This window comes from Leucoraja erinacea, chromosome 14 (assembly GCF_028641065.1).
Source record: "Leucoraja erinacea ecotype New England chromosome 14, Leri_hhj_1, whole genome shotgun sequence".
NCBI classification, from domain to species: Eukaryota; Metazoa; Chordata; class Chondrichthyes; order Rajiformes; family Rajidae; genus Leucoraja; species Leucoraja erinaceus.
In genome coordinates this window covers 27,617,828-27,630,130 of record NC_073390.1, presented here as the reverse complement: position 1 = coordinate 27,630,130, position 12,303 = coordinate 27,617,828, and the positions used below count along the sequence as shown (strand labels likewise).

The following is a 12,303-nucleotide window of genomic DNA, read 5'->3' as shown; positions in this document are numbered from 1 at the left end:
GAGGTACATGTACAATGAAAACGCAGCAGGATCAGAAGCTGGGATGATCACTCAAAAACAAATTATACATATTACACACACAATTCTAAAAGATGTGCAGCAAAAGACCAGACATAAGTGCAAAAAACATAATTAGATTAAAAAAACTTGTTCAAAGTAGTGCAAGAGGTGGGCCATGTGTTTTGTTGTTGTGGTAGGATGGAGGAGTGTTCAAGGACCTGATACTTGTGGGAAAGTAGTAGCTGTCTTTGTTTCTGCATATGGTCCCTGTGTTCCCTGGGGATGTGGCCCGGTTACATTGGATAGTTAGGTGAGCTATGTTCATGATGGGTCAGGCTGAGTTCCCTACTCTTTGCCGCCTCTTGCATTCCTGAGTATTGAAATCACCATGCCAGGCCATGATGAAACAAGTCCGAATACTTTACACTGCACATCTACGTTGACGTATTGGGGAAATACTTAAAAGCAACAGGGTTGTTGTAGTGGGTGACCTTAATTTCACCAATTTTCACTGGGACTTCCTCGTTGCTAAAGACATAGATGGGGCAGAATATATTAGATGCATCTGGGATTATTTCTCAAAACAATGTGTAGATCATTCATCTATGGATAGGACAATTTTAGCCCTTGCATTGGGGAATGAGTTTGGCCAGATCATTGGGGTTTTGATGGAAGAGAATTTTGGGAACAGTAGAAGTAGTTAAGGGGTATTTGGAACGGAGATGAAGAAATACTTTTTCACACAAAGAGTTTTGAGTCTGTGGAATTATCTGCCTCAGATGGAGGCCAGTCCTCTGGATGCTTTCAAGAGAGAGTTAGATAGAGCTCTGAAAGATAGCGGAGTCAGGGGATATGGGGAGAAGGCTAGAACGGGGTACTGATTAGGGATGATCAGCCATGATCACATTGAATGGTGGTGCTGGCTCGAAGGGCCAAATGGCCTACTCCTGCACCTATTGTCTACAGTTCCCTGGATGATGCTGGGATTAGAGAGCATGGCGGTGAGGAGAGGTTGGGCAAACCTGATTTGTTTTATCTGGTGTTAGAGGCTGAGGCATACTTGATAGAAGTATATTAAAAATATCAGAGGCATAGGTAACGTAGATAGAGTGGAAATGTAAAATATTGAAGTTTTGTCACAGAATGATAGGTGACTAGAACACAAGGCCAGGTTAAGTGTTGGAACCAAATACAATGCAGCATTTACGAGGCATTTGACCAGGCACAGAATGGAGGGATACACCATGTGCAGAGAAATGTAATGAGTTAAATTTGGCACAGACATCAGAAGGGCCTACAATACAGTTCATGTGCTGTACTATGCTATGTTCTTAACCATCCACTCCTATGTTGACATTTTTATCTATACCACCTATCCCCACCATGATTCCATCTCCACAGATGCTCCCTGACCGGCTGAGTGTTTCCAGCATTTTCTGTTGTTATTGGTTTATCTATATTATTTGAATTTAGCAATACATTCTTTACCTTAAAAAGACCATTTGAGATAATGCACTTTTGTGGCCACTTTGCGAGTCTACAAAAATATTGGAGGATGTAGAATTTGTGACCTTGAATGTATCACCATTAGTTGTGGAGAGTTGGGTGAGAGCAGCTTCATATAATGGTTGTAAAGAGAAACTAGAGTTTATCTTTGCAGTGTTCTAAGACAATTGCATCTAACAGAATTCTTGATGTAGCTTTTGCAGGCTGATCGAATGATGAACAACTTCATCAGCTGACCTGCCATTAACTAATCTGTATTCTCTCGTCGAGAGCAGATGCAATTTACCCTGTTGCATGCCCAGGGCAAGAGATAGATACTTTATGAATGAAAGGCATAGGTGTCACTTCACTGCAATGAGAGAGAGGAAGGAAAGGCTTTTTAACAGAAATGGAATTTTGTAATGTTTAAAATGATTAGAATGAGGGTTGTTAGAATCGTAGAGTTAGCCTGATGGAAAAACCGACCAAGTCAATGGCCATCAAACATTAATTTGCATTAAGCTCCCCGCAGGTAGTACCCGAGATTGAGATTGAACCTGGGTTGCGGGAGCTGTGAGGCAGTGGCTCTACTAGCTGCACCACTGTGCCACCTTCTCCCCGAGGAGTGGTGATAGAGAAAGAAATGAATGGATATGTCTTGGGCTGCCCTGAGATGTAATGTGCATCCCGGAACTGGTTATTAGTTGCCATCAGTATGAAGGCACGGGTTAGAGGCTGCAGATAAATGTTCAACTGCTGATTGCTGCAGCATTTCCAGCCACAAATCCATGTTTCATTGCAATGACTGCAGAGTGAGAAATGGCGCAGTTTAAAGTGGCATCATGTTCGGCACAGACACCATGGGCTGAAGGGCCTGTCCATATCCTGTACTGTTCTACATAGCTAGAGGCATGCTGATATTTCATACTGTAAGCATAATGCAGAGTTTTCACAACTTTCAAGAGGATTTGTGGGAGCAGTTTGAGGATAATAGTACTTGTCCACCAGTCCCTCTTGTTCAATAGTCCCCATATCTCTGTTGCGGCTGTGGAAACAGCCAGCAGAGTACAGGTTTGTCACAGAAGCTCTTGACCTTTTGTCAAATTTATTATCTTGGACAGATTTTTGCAGCAGCTGCCTGCGTGAATTCCTGCCCAGATGTTGTAAATTTGGCGCTCTCTCAGCTTCCTGTCTTCGGGGATTTGCTTTGCTCTCTCTCTCTCTCTCTCTCTCTCTCTCTCTCTCTCTCTCTCTCTCTCTCTCTCTCTCTCTCTCTCTCTCTCTCTCTTTTTTTGTGGGACGGGCGAAGATGATCCTCATTGCTTCCTTGAAGGAGTTTGACATCTTTTCTACTGACTAAACTAAACCCTTGATCCTGTCCCGCCAGCCCTTTTTCAAAATGTAGCAACTTAAAATGGGGGTGCGTCTTCATTGCTGGGAAATACGGTAGTTTATTTTGACATCATGTTCGGCATAGACACCAAAGAGAGGCAGTCTGGTGATGAAACCCCAAGATTTATTAAGGCGTCATTGTGCAATGAGTTTGTTTTTCTAATCCACTACGCCCGCCTCAAATTACTACTATAGGGCTGCTGATTATCTTTTCCCAATTGTTATACTTTTCCTCTTCAGAAACAGTGAATCACTTGGGTTTGTTTGTTTTGCACATGCCTTGGAGGAAGTGAAATTTCCTGTTTCCTGTTGCCCTGCTTTACAAGAATCAGCTTGTGCTGAGCACCTCACTGTGTTCTTTGAAATTATAACACGAACTGCATAAAAGAATAGTCAGTGCATCTGACATGCCATGGTTTCACATGATACAACGAAAGGGCTTCATGTCTGCCTTATTTTGTAATTCATTTAATAAATATACAAAACAATTTTTAGCTGCAATTTAGCAATTTTTAGCTGCAGTTTTTTATTAATATGGTTGTTACTGAGGACTCATGCCTCACATTTCCAAATGTAGTTGAAACGTAAGATGCCATTTACAAGTCTCCGATCATGGTACGATTGTATTCCCCAATCATTCTCTTCCCATTCCCATTAACTATCATGAAAACATAGAAACATAGACAATAGGTGCAGTAGGCCATTCGGCCTTTCGAGCCAGCAGCACCATTCAATATGACCATGGCTGATCATCCAAAATCAGTACCGCGTTCCTGCTTTTTCCTGATATCCCTTGATTCCGTTAGCCCTAAGAGCTTTATCTAACTCTCTTGAAAATATCCAGTGAATTGGCCTCCACTGCTTTTGTGGCAGAGAATTCCACAGATTCACAACTCCCTGGGTGAAAAGGTTTTTCCTCATCTCATTTCTAAATGGCCTACTCCTTATTCTTAAACTGTGACCCCTGGTTCTGGACTCCCCCAACATCGGGAAAAATGTTCCTGCATTTTCCTCCATTTACGAAGTTGAAACTGGGGGGGGGGGGGGGGGAAGGGAGGGAAACCCATGCAATGTAAGCACAGGATTAAAGCTGGAGCTGCAAGGCTTGAGACACTGAAAAACTCGCACATTTTTGCATTGTCACTGCAATGGAATCGGCTGCATGGCCTGGCCTGAAGCAATTTAGGAAAGTGTTGACTCGCACAACTCCATGAAAGTGACGAGTCAGGTGGACATTTTGGTGAAGAAATCCTTTAGCACTTCATTGGGAAGGGTATTTGTACAAAAGTTGACACATCATGATGTAGCTTTATGCTTGTTGGTGAAACCACACTTGAAAATGTTTTCTTGGAGATACAGTGCGGGGAAGGGGAATCAGTCTACCCCACAACAGAAGGGGGAGGAGTTGTAAAGTTTGATAGCCACAGGGAAAAGGGACCTCCTGTGGCATTCTGTGCTGCATCTTGGTGGAACCAGTTATATTCCTCAAAGGGTTTAAGAAGGAACTGTAGATGCAGGGAAATCGAAGGTACACAAAAAAGCTGGAGAAACTCAGCGGGTGCAGCAGCATCTATGGAGCGAAGGAAATAGGCAACGTTTCGGGCCGAAACCCTTCTATATTCCTCGAAGGCCCTGTCTGATTTCATATTTTTAAACCTTGCATGTGCTTCCTTTTTCTTTGATCAAATGTAAACATCTCTCATCATCCCAGATTCCTTGTGCTAATTCCAAGCCCCTGCCGCTCTTGGGATGTTGTAATTTTGGAATGTACATCATTCTCCATTCTCTTTTTTCCGTTCACCTTGAAATCAGCGTTGGGGTGTATTTTACATTTTCTGGTGGAAGCATTTATTGTCAGTTAATTTTGCTATCAGGGATTTGCCATTGCAGAGACGGGTGCAAACAAAGTTCTAAGAGCAGTAGGGTGAACAAAAGGAATGAGCTGTTATTTGGAATTGGCTGGCCTTGTCCTTCAATGGGTCAGCATTCTAGGGAAACAGAAGAACACAGAGTTCTTTCTCCAATCTGCAGGAACTCTGCGGGTCAAAGGCAAAGGGATCATTGACCTGACTGCCTCTCCTTTACACCTTCATTTCTGACTCTTGACTTGACCTGAAATGTCGACCATCCCTCTGCCACCATGTATGTGGCCTGACTGCTGAGTTTTTAACAGCAGTGTATTTTTGCTCTGTGCCCCAGCAATCTCTTGCAACACTGAATTTTCACATGTGCAGCATGGGTAGAATGTGTGACAAGTGGTTGTAGATGTGTTTCTCACAATCTGGCTACGTGCTGTGTTTGAGCTTGGTTCCCTCAGTTTGACTGTGTAAGTGAATTTAAACACAGTCCTCCATGAAACATGATTTGTACATTTCACATTTGTAATTATGTAATTTCAGGTAAAAAAAAAAGATAAATCCCATATCATTAGTTGGCGCAGTGGTACAGTTGCTAAAGCTGCTTCCTCCCGGTTCCAGTGACCCAGGCTCTATCCTGATATCCTAATGCTGCCCGTGTGGAGTCTGCACGTTCTCCATGTGACTGTCGTTTTCCCCGGGTGCTCTGATTTATTCCCCCATTCCAAAGATGTGAGGTCCATAGGCTAATTAGCCAATGTAACTTGGAAGTACACATAGTTCCCTGAAAGTACTGTCACAAGTGGGGAAGAAGGGTTTTGACATGTTGGCCTTCGTCAGTCAGGAAATCGAGTATTGAAGTTCAGAAGTTGGGTTACTGTCGTATGAGACGTTGGAATATTGTATTCAATTTTTGTCCCCCTACTATAGGAATAATGCCATTAAGATGGAAAGGATGCAGAGAAGAGTCTGAGAGGTGATCTTATGGGGGTGTATAAAATCATGAGGGGAATAGAGAGAATGTACAGGTTCATTTACCCAGAGTTGGGGAATCAAAGATTAGAGAGCATCGGTTTAAAGTGAGTGAGGAAAGATTTAACAGGAACTTGTGGGGCAATACTTTCACACTGGGTGGTGATTGGCAGCCAGTGGAAGTAGTTGAGGCAGGTACTAGATAATATTTAAAAGACATTTGAACTGGAGTATGAACAAGTTTCCCCACACGGGGAAAGTGGACGAGCTTAGATGGGGCAGCTTGGCTGGTAAGGGCCGATCATGTGTCCAATTTAAACCAGTCCCACAGATTCTGTGCTGGATGAGTCTATGACTAATTATTTACACATTTCAAAGTCCTCGCCAACACAGCAGGTAGTTAGTTACATTTTGTTACCTGCAAGAAGTTGATTGTAGATGTTACCTGATGATACAGTATTGTGCTTCCTATTGGTAAAATATTAATTTAAGCTGACATTAATTGGGGGACATTGCCAATGCTGACATCATCTCATAAATAATCAACGAGATGAACCCTTCAAAAAACATTTTGGCCTGCAAGTTCAAAGATCGAGCTGTTCTTTTGATTGCATTTCTAGGAAAAGTAAACGTTCCAGAGATAACTAATGATTTCCATAACCTTTGGTTGGGTTATGTTTGGTTGTACATCTTTTGAAGTCTTAATTTAGGAAAATAATCAAAGGGCATTTCAGCTGGTTGCTTGGAGAAGCTCCTGAATGAACGTGTTGAGGAACTGGAGCAGCAGCTGGATGACCTCAGGACCATCTGGGAAACCGAGAGTTTCCTGGACAGGACCTACAGTGAGGTTGTCACACCGAGGATCCAGGAAGAGCGAAGGCGGGTGACAACGAGGAAGAGAAGTAAACGTGCCGGAGACCCCGGTGGCTGTACCTATTGAAAGCAGGTACATTGAAAGCTCTTGGGAGTCGTCGGAGTGGACGACACCACAAGTTTGAGTGGCAGCCAGGGCTGTGACTCCAACCCTGGTGTTTGCTGCTCAACGGGGAAGAGTGACCTCAGGCAGAGCCCTAGTGCCGGGAGACTCGATAATCAGAGGTGCGGACAGGATGTTCTGCGGCAGCAGGCGAGACTCCAGGGTAGTGTGTTGCCTCTCTGGTGCCAGGGTCCAGGACGTCTCGGAGCGGCTGCATAGCATCATCAAGAGTGAGGGGGAGCAGCTGGAGGTTGATGTGCATGTTGGCACAAACGATATAGGTCGGAAGAAGAATTGGGTAAATGACTGAAAAGCAGGACCTGCAGGGTAGTAATCTCAGGATTGTTTCCAGTACCTTGTGCTAGTGAAGGTAAGAACAGGAAGATAGGGAAATTATTGTGTGGCTGAGGAGTTGATGCAGGAAGCAGGGATTTAGATTTATGGATCATTGGAATCTCTTCTGGGGCAGGGGTGATCGGTACAAAAGGGACGGGTTGCACCTTAACTGGAAGGCGACTAACATCCTAGCAGGCTGGTTTGCTAATGCTACACAGGAGGGTTTAAACTAGATTGGCAGGAGGGTGGGATCTCGTACAGGACAGAGGCACGTGAGAGACTAGAATTGGCTAGTGGACTGAATAGGCAGGTGAAAGGAGGAGAGCAAGGAAGGAGGTTTGGTTTAAACAGCACGTATTTTAATGCAAGGGGCCTGGAGGGTAGGGCATGGATAGGTATGAGCGACTGGGACGGTGTAGCCATGACTGAAACCTGGTTAAGGAAGGGGCAGGACTGGCAGCTCAATGTTCCGGGATACAGAAGCTTCAGGAGAGACAGGGTGGAGCTGAGGAACAAGAAAGGGATGGTCACCTTGTTGGGGGTATACTACAGACCCCAGAATATTCAACAGTAATTAGAAGAACAAATGTGCCGGGATTGCAGACGGCTGAAGGTCAAATAAGGTTGACACAAAATGCTGGAGGCAGCATCTATGGAGAGAAGGAATGGGTGATGTTTCGGGTCGAGACCCTTCTTCAGTCTGATGTCGGGAGGGGGCGGGACAAAATAGAAAGTAGGTGGAGACAATGGGACCAGTAGGGGAACTAGGAAGGGGGTGGGGAGGGAAAGAGACAGCAAGGACTATCTGGAATTTGAGAAGTCAATGTTCATACCGCTGGGGTGTAAGCTATCCAAGTGAAATATGAGGTGCTGTTCCTCCAATTTGAGCTGGGCCTCACTCTGATAATGGAGGAGGCCCAGGACCGAAAGGTCAGATTGGAAATGGGAGGGGGCGTTGAAGTGCTGAGCAACTGGGAGATCAGGTAGGTTGAGCAGAGGTGTTCAGCAAAACGATCACCGAGCTTGTGCTTGGTCTCACCGCTGTAGAGTTGACACCTGGAATAAGGTTGTTGTAGTAGGGGATTAGTCAAATAAGGTTGTATATAAATAACCTTATATAGAAAATAAAGAAGTAGGGGATTTTAACTTTCCCAATATAGACTGGGAAAATCATAGCGTGAAGGGTTTAAATTGGGTGCAATTCCACAAAAGTGTCTGGGAGAATTTTCTAAAGCAGTACATGGAGGCCCCCACAAGTGAGAGGGCATCGCTGGATCTAGTATTGGGAAATTGGAAGGGCAAGTTAATGAAGTGTGCGTGGAGGAGCATTTTGGGACATGTGACCACAGTTAGATTAGGTTTAAGATCGTTATGGATAAGGATGGAGAGGGTCCACGTGTTAAAATGCTTAACTGGGGTAAGGCCAACTTTGAGGGTATGAGAGAAGGTCTCGCTCAAGTTGACTGGAGCAGGTTATTTGAGGGGAAAGGAACATCGACCAAGTGGAATGTTTTTAAAAGTGTGCTGACAAAAGCTCAGGATGTGTACGTCCCCGTTAGAGTGAATGGCAAAGCAGGCAAACGTAAGGAAGCTTGGCTAACGAGGGAAATTGAGATGTTGGTCAAAAACACAAAGGATGTATGGGACAGGTATAGGCTGCTGGTATCAAGTGCATCCCTGGATGAGTTTCGGGAACTAAGAAGTAACCAAAAAAGGGGACCAGAAGGTCATAAAGCGGCCAGGAGATAGCTCTGGCGAGTAGCATTAAGGACAATCCCAAAAGATTTAATAAATATATAAGGGGCAAAAGGGTAAATAGAGAGAGAGAGAGTGGGACCTCTCAGGAATCAAAGCGGTCACCTCTGTGTGGAGCCAGAGGAGATGGGCAAGGTCATAAATGAGTATTTCTCCTCTATTTACCAAGGAAAAAGACAGTAGGACAGAGGAACTTGGGGCAGTCAATGGAAATGTCTTTAGAGCAGTCAGTGTTAATGTCGAAGAAGTACCGAAGGTACTGTCGTGTATGAAGGTAGACAAATCTCCAGGGCCTGATCAGATATATCCGAAGACATTGTTGGAAACTAGAGAGGAAATTGTGTGAGCCCTGGTTGAAATTTACGAGTCCTCTTTAAATACAGGAGAGGTGCCGGAAGACTGGAGGGTGGCAAATGTTGTGCCTCTTTTCAAGAAGGGCTGTCGGGAAAATGCTGGGAACTATAGGCCGGTGAGCTTAACAGCTGTAAACGGAAAGTTGCTAGAGAGTATTCTGAGGGATAGGTTATTTGGATGAGCAAGGGCTGATTAGGGATAGTCAGCATGGTTTTTGTACATGGGAGGTCGTGTCTCACAAATCTGATTGATTTTTTAGAAGACGTGACCAAAAACATCAATGAGGGCAGAGCTGTAGATGTTGTGTACATGGATTTCAGTAAGGCATTCGACAAGGTTCCCCATGGTAGGCTACTCTGGAAGGTTAGATCGCACGGGATCCAAAGAGTGATAGCTGAATGGATAGCAAATTGGCTCCATGGAAGGAAGCAGATGGTGTTGGTGAAAGGTTACTTCTCGGACTGGAGGCCAGTGACTAGTGGTGTGCCTCAGGGTTCGGTGCTGGGCCCATCACTGTTTGTCATCTACATCAATGATTTGGATGAGAACATACAGAGCAAGATTAGCAAGTTTGTTGATGATACAAAAGTGAGTGGTTATGCAGATAGCGAAGATGGTTGTGAAAGATTGCAGCAGGATCTTGGTCGATTGGCCAGGTGGGCGGAGGAATGGTTGATGGAATTTAATACAGAGAAGTGTGAGGTGTTGCATTTTGGGATGTCTAACAAGGGCAGGACCTACATAGTAAATGCTAGGCCTCTGGCTAGTGTTGTAGAGCAGAGGGATCTAGGAGTACAGGTGCATGGTTCCCGAAGGTCGAGTTGCAGGTAGATAAAGTGGTCAAAAAGGCTTTTTGCACCTTGGCCTTCATCAGTCAGAGTATTGAGTATAGAAGTTGGGAGGTCATGTTGCAGTTGTATAAGATGTTGGTGAGACCACATTTAGAATATTGTGTTCAGTTCTGGGCACCATGTTATAGGAAAGATATTGTTAAGCTTGAAAGGGTTCAGAAAAGATTTACGAGGATATTGCCAGGACTAGAGGGTGTGAGCTATAGGGAGAGGTTAAGGGGGCTGGGTCTCTATTCCATGGAGTGCAGGAGGATGAGGGAGGATCTTATAGGGGTGTACAAAATCATGGGAGGAATAGATGCACAGAGTTTCTTGGCCAGAGTATGGGAATTGAGGACCAGAGGACATAGGTTCAAGGTGAGGGGGAAAAGATGTAATAGGAATCCGAGGGGTAACCTTTTCACACAAAGGGTGGTGGGTGTATGGAACAAGTTGCCAGAGGAGGTAGTTGAGGCTGGGACTATCCCATCGTTTAAGAAAAGTTAAGACAGGTACATGGATAGGACAGGTTTGGAGGGATATGGGCCAAGCACAGGCAAGTGGGACTAATGCAGCTGGGACATTGTTGGCCAGTGTGGGCAAGTTGGGCCGAAAGGCCTGTTTCCACACTGTATCATTCTGTGACTTTGACTCTATAAGTACCTCATTCACTCTGCCTTTTTACTTCGATGATGGGACACCTTTATCCGGAGTTATTAAAATTGAATCTTCTAAAGTTGTTTTTGCAATCTAGATTCATGATGTAGGAGTGAAATGAAAGCAAGGCCAAGGTGGTGCGGGTCATTGATGATACTGGCTACCTTTTTGAGGTGGTGGGGAGGTCAGTACATGATAGACCAGGCAGTGTTCACCACTCTTTGTAATCCCCTTCATTTCTGTGTTGCCGAACCAGACAGTGATGTAACCAGTAAATATGATCTCTTCCATACATCTGTAAAAGTTGACAAGAGGATCTCCTCACTCTTCATAGGGAGTGGAGGCACTGATTGCATTAATGTGCTGTGCCCATACAGATCATCAGAGATATGCACACCCAGGAACTTGCAGTTGTTGACTACGTCTTCCAACAACCCATCAATGAAGACAGGTTCGTGGATTCTTGACTTCCCCTTCTAAAGTCAACTATCAGCCTTTGTCTTGCTGACATTGTGAGCACCGTTCAATCAGGTTTTCAACCTCCCTCCTGCACTCTTGACACCTATTATTCATCCAGCAATGATGGTATTTTAGACAAATTTAAAGAGTTGGAATTGTGCCTTTGATAAGATGCCTCATGTGTGGCACCTTAACAAAGGCTTTCAGAAAATCTAGGTAAACCACATCCATGGACTCTCCTTTGTCTATGCTGCTATTCCTCAAAGAATTCTAACAGATTTGTCAGGCAAGATCTCCACAAAGCCATGCTGCCTTTGGCCTATTTTATCAAGAACTGCGAAGTACTCAGAAACCACATCCTTTATAATGGACTAAAATCTTACTGACCACTGAAGTCAGGCTAATCGACCTATAGTATCCACTCTTCTGCTTCACCCCCTTCTTGAACAGCGGAGTAATATTTGCAATTTATCAATCGTCTGGAACCACTCCTGTCTCTAGTTATTCTTGAAAGATCATTACTAATGCCTCCACAATTTCTAAAGCTACCTCTTTCAGCACCTTGGGGCAGGGGCAGAAAACCCGGGGGTGCCAGAGGGGACACGTCCCCCCCCCCCCATGTTTTGAGAGGTGGGGGACATCCCCCCCCCAAGTTTTTGTCATCCGGATTTTAAAATCTCCGCTTTCCGCGAGACAGTGGAGTTGGACTGCTGATCGAGGGCGCCGATTGGACGAGAGAGACGTTGGTCAGCAGGCAATGAGGGCGGGACATGATGATTCAACGTGATGATTGGAGGAGGGAGGAGTGGGGGGGAGGGTGGGACTGAGGATAGAGCACGGTGATTGGAGGAGAGAGACGTGGCACAGACCTGCGCCTCCTCCTCAGCTAGGATCGATCCTGGCCGGGTCTACGGCACTGTCCCATCCGTACCCGAGTGCCCCCCCCCCCCCCCCACGGGTGGCCAGAGAGGTCGGGAGTCGGACGCGAGCTGTACCCCCAGGCCCACAGCCAGCGCAGAGAAGCAGCGATAAACTCAGGTCAACTCTGCCTGTCCCGCCAGGTTAACCTGCCTGGGCTTGCGGGAAATATGGCCAGTGTGGAGAAGCAGCCTTGGTGTCCTGTAAGTCCAGGCAGGGCTGTAGTTAACCCGGCGAGATAGGCAGAGTTGAGCTGCATTTAGCGCTGGATTGAGCCTCCGAATCCTTGCGCATGTGTGTGTGAGTGTGCGCA

At 45.3% G+C, this 12,303-nt stretch overlaps 1 protein-coding gene across 11 annotated transcripts in view; it reads left to right on the top strand.

Moving 5' to 3' along the window:
• Positions 1–12,303, top strand: part of LOC129703452 (lactosylceramide 4-alpha-galactosyltransferase-like) — a 35,697-nt gene that overhangs the window by 9,061 nt on the left and 14,333 nt on the right. The window contains exon 1 of one of the 11 annotated variants that reach the window (XM_055645923.1): positions 10,991–11,064. The exons of the other annotated variants lie outside the window; for them this stretch is intronic. The gene's annotated coding sequence lies outside the window, so the exon portion shown is untranslated. Of the gene's footprint in view, positions 1–10,990; positions 11,065–12,303 lie in introns of those variants that run through there. 11 annotated transcript variants of the gene reach the window in all.